We start from the raw sequence: 5,200 nt of genomic DNA, 5'->3' as shown, positions 1-5,200 counted from the left end.
GGGAAAAATTTCATCCTGTATCCCAGCTGTAGCTTGGGCAATATACATAGTATTTTCCTACAATATGTGCATCAAGCACCAAGTTATACCTGTCAAATCTGGCTTTGCAAATTTGGCCTAATTGGCTAATCACGAGACATTGTTCATGCAAATATGGAGAGTGAACCTATTAACCTCCTGAGCGATAATCCCGAGCTGAGCTCGGGGTATATCGCGCAGGAGGATTTCTCTGGCCCTGGTGGGCCGATTTGCATAATTTTTTTTTGTTACACGCAGCTAGCACTTTGCTAGCTGCGTGTAACTTCCGCTCGCCGCCGATCCGCCACCGCTCGCCGTGCCGCGCAGCCCCCCCCCTACCCGACCCCTTGCGCAGCCTGGCCAATCAGTGCCAGGCAGCGCTGAGGTGTGGATCGGGACTCCCTCTGACGTCACGACGTCCATGACGTCGGTGACGTCATCCCGCCCCGTCGCCATGGCGACCGGGGAAGCCCAGCAGGAAATCCCGTTCTGAACGGGATTTCCTGCTTACTCTGATCGCCGAAGGCGATCGGAGTGGGTGGGGGGATGCCGCTGCGCTGCGGCTATCATGTAGCGAGCCCTGGGCTCGCTACATCATTTAAAAAATTTAAAAACATAGTGCTGCGCCACCTCCTGGGCGATATAATTGTATCGCCCAGAGGGTTAACGCAGAGCGACCTGGTCCATCCAGACCTAGGCTTTCTCAATCTTCCAGCCTGGATCCTGAGGGGCAACCCTTAAGTAATATAGGATTTTCAGACAGTCATAGCTACTTTGCTGAAATGTAGAAAGGAGAATACTAGAAAGATTAATAACAAAGTCTGGAACACCTTTTGCTTATGGAAAGAAAGGAAAAATATTATTTCAAATGATATTCAGTTTATTTGGAATTTTTTCAGGATGGTGTAGATCTAGGTTTAGCAGTCAGCACGCTGCGTGTGCAGGGTTCAGCATAATCAGTTTTTTTTTTTTTTTTTGAATAGACAATTATCTACTGAACTGCATGTTAAAACATTTTTTCGAATTCTGTGGCCAGATCCCAGCCGGTTTCTAGCAAGGTTGTTCCAACGTGGGATTTGTCACTAGTCCTAGATTTTCTGATGTCGAATTTTTTTTTTAAACCAGCAGAGGAAATGCCTATCAAGCTTTTGACCTTTTAAAGGTAGCTTTCCTTGTAGCCATTACAACGGCTAGAAGGGTGGAGGATATACAGGCACTGTCCATGAAGGACCCCTATATGATCATCCATCCAGATCGAATAGTCTTCAAACCTGATCCAACATATTTACCCAAGGTAGATACAGCTTTCCATAGGTCTGAAGAAATCATTCTACCATCCTTTTCCACTAACCCTAAGAACAAGGGAGAGAAAACATTGGCCAGACTAGATGTAAGACGAGCAGTTATCACATCTAGAAAGAACTCGACACCAGAGAAGGTCAAGCCATCTTTTTCTGCTATTTGCAGGTAGCCGGAAGGGCTTACATGCTTCCAAGAACTCCATAGCTAGATGGATTAGGGAGGTGATTACTTTAGCTTACAAAAATTCAGGCAGCAATACACTCCCAGATATTAGAGCACAGTTGACTAGATCCTTGGCAACCTCTTGGGCAGAGAGATCGGGAACTTCACTAGACCAGATATGTAAGGCGGCAACGTGGTTAAGACACTCAACATTTGTGAAGCATTACCGAGTCAAATTACTCTCAAGCCAGGATCAGGCGTTTGGTCGCAAATTGCTCCAGGAAGTTATCCCACCCTAAGGTAAGATCTGGTTCTTGCTGGTCTCAGGGGGTGCTGTCCTGGAGGATGATGATGATAAAAGGCAGAGCTACTTACTGGTAGTAGTGTTTCGGCAAATCCTCCAGGACAGCTGCCTTTTAGTTCCCAGCCTTATTTCTTAGAGTTGTATATGTTTAAATGGATATAATAACATGCTATGAGAATAAGGGATGAGCTAAGTACTCTTTTTAGAACTGGGGAAGCACAGGAGGTAACTGGCTAGGTAGTGGGAGCTAATTAATTAATTGACATCTGCATGTGTTTCCATAGGGGAGGGTGTCAGGAACCGGCCCCGCGGCAAGCCTGCAGATACGGTTCCCGACTGCGGGTTTGACCAGATCGAGAGGGGGAGCAGCCTTAGTCGAGCTACCTCAAGGTTGTGACCCCTCAAACACTTCTCACTGCCACCACTAGCTGCCGCTAGACACTTCCACCCTGCTGTCGAGTGATCGGCATGCAATCCGTGTTTTCGTAGTCGGTCAGCTTTGCGCTTTAGGCCGAATACCGGAACGCCACGCACACACACACACACACACACACACAGTACAATCCTACAGTAGCACGGCACAATCAGGCACGGAACTTGTAATGGAAGTTACACTGCAGTCTCTCCTTCTAGGCTATGAGCGTAAGTTTAGTACAGCAGAAGTCAAACGTATTAAATAATGATTTAATATACCAGAAAGAGTGGAACAATGCAGAAAATAATATATACAAAAGATTACAAAACAAAGTAAAAAGTTACAAAGATAAAAGTTACAACAATACACACAAGGTTATTTACATAAAAATAAAACGGGAGTCAATCGTTACCAGCGTTTGTTTGTGGGAGAACGCAGCTTCTGGTCAGACCAGGATAGCCCAAGCATTTGCTATCTCCAAAGAGCTACGTGTTGTGACTATCCTAGCTGCTGTTTTATAGCAAAATTGGTGGCCCGAGGCCACCCCAATGTCCAGGTCCAGGAATAATCCCATTTCCTACATAACACGTGCCATATCCTTTCTGTGAGATGCACTTCAAAGTGTTCCTGTTTTTACACATAGATTTCAAAACACTTTACCCACTTCCAGTAGGCTGTCATATGTAAACTCCAGAGTTTCCTGATAGCCTTTGAAGTTGGCAGGCTCAATTAGTCCGATTGTATTTTGGCCAACAGGTAGCGGTTTACATGAATACAAAGATCAAAGCAAGGCAGCACCTTTGTAGGATGCCGGACAAAAGACAGAAGCTGCCATGCAATTACCTGTACCCAGAGGAACTGAATGCAAATGTAGTTTCACAGACAATCCCATCTGAGACAGCAGATCAAAGGTGACTGGCTAGTGGCCTAATGAGCCATTTCCTTCAGCTATACACCTCTGAAAGATACACAGAAGATGGAAAGTGAAAATTATGGCTTCCACAGGGTACAACATGGCTGCTATGTTCTGCCTATTACCGTACATATCATCATCACCACGATATATCATCACAGAGGGGATCAATGCTAATCTCAGGAGGAGCTGTCCTGGAGGATTCGCCGAAACACTACTACCAGTAAGTAGCTCGGCCTATTAGAGCTATCCGTTTGTGGTCCAATTTTCTTGTGAGCGAAGTTGTTGTCCTGCTATGTTTTCTGTGCAATTCAGCTCCTATACTTTGCACAGGAAAATTGCATAGCAATTACACCATCACACAATTTTTCCCAGTGATCGGGGGGCGATCCTTTGGTTATACATCGCAATTGCATTGCGTTTTTCAAAAATTTGCTGAATCGTGGGGGAAATTGTATAGCAGTATAATTGCTATGCGATTTTACTGTGCGAAGTATATGAGCTGAATCGCATCAAAGACACGGCAGGACAACAATTGTGCTGTTTAGGGATTGAAGGTCCTCCTCCAATCTCTAAACAGTTCCCTGGTGTCTAGTAGTCCCACCTCACACCCCTAAAACAGTTCCCTGGTGTCTAGTGACCCCTCTCTCCCTTATACAGCTCTCTGGTGTATAGTGTTTCCCCCTCCCTCATATGGCTTCTCTAGTGATCTAAGGCTTTACCCCCAATATAACTTACATGGTCTACAGTGGGCCAAACATAATGCACAGCGGGGAAACAAGTTGGGGGGCATATTTAAAGGCTCTGTGGGCCAGATATGGCATGCAAGGGGCGCATAGCCAAGATGGCACAGTGAGGACGCTAAAATCGGAGCTCCGCTGCCTGGCATCTAAACACTGCCCATCCGCTCGCTAAACTACGCTCTAGCTGACACAGAGTCCTGCGCCGCTCCTCAGTGATTACCCACCTCCAACCTGGACGCCTGGGAGAAAGATCTAACTGCGCCAGGAGGCGCTGATCCTGCAGAGGAGGATCACTGGTGCTCTTCCCCTGGGGCCTTCCCGCCAGAACTCTACACCAAACCGCTTCGCTCCCTACCCTGCAACCATGGCACAAAGGGGCCCCAAAGCCCAGCAAGAGAAGGACAAAGATAAAGCAGGCAAGAACAGCACGCTGGACAAACTCCTGCTTAGCCCAGCAGAAACAGAATGCCTGCTCCAAATCCAACAAGGAGGGAGAAATGGCGGACATAGAGGCCGAGGACTCCATCCAGCCCCTCCCCGAGCCCAGCAGAGCTACTCGCTGCCATCCCAGCCTGCCAATTTGCTCTCAAAAAGAAGTTCGATTACCTGGGCACTAAATTTTTGCCTGCTATGTCAGGACCTTTCCACCATAAGGGAGCGCACAACTGCACTTGAACAATGTACATCAGAGACCGAGGACCAGGTGAGAGTACATGGTGCCACCATTCCTGACATCACCTAGTGTATCACTGCCCTTGAACAACGCACAGTGGATGCAGAAAACAGAAATAGAAGAAACTATCTTAGGCTGCTGGGGCTCCCGGAGGGAACAGAAGGTAAGCACGTCCCTGCTTTCCTAGAATCGCTGCTTTCCTAGAATCGATGCTTAAACTGTCAGAATTCTAGCGGCTTTATTTATGCAGGAAAAACTGTCGTGTTTGTTTTAAGTTTTAATGTTCTATGCAAAATTTCATTGTAAACTGTAAAGTTAGAGTACTTTTTTAAAATATTGCTCTGTGACATCTCAGCATATTCCAAGCAGTGAAACTCATAATTGGATTATTCTAGTTACAAAAAGCCAGAACATTCTTGTTTATGTCAGTGCGTGGCCTTGACATTTGAAAGATGCTTCTGTGAAAGACTAGGAACAAGTTAAACTTACATTACTGCAGTAATTGTATATATGCATTTTGCTTAACCACTTGAGGACCACAGTCTTTTCGCCCCTTAAGGACCAGAGCCTTTTTCTCCATTCAGACCACTGCAGCTTTCACGGTTTATTGCTCGGTCATACAACCTACCACCTAAAGGAATTTTACCTCCTTTTCTTGTCACTAATACAG

This window comes from Hyperolius riggenbachi, chromosome 1 (genome assembly GCF_040937935.1).
Source record: "Hyperolius riggenbachi isolate aHypRig1 chromosome 1, aHypRig1.pri, whole genome shotgun sequence".
NCBI lineage: Eukaryota > Metazoa > Chordata > Amphibia > Anura > Hyperoliidae > Hyperolius > Hyperolius riggenbachi.
This window is presented reverse-complemented; position numbering follows the sequence as displayed.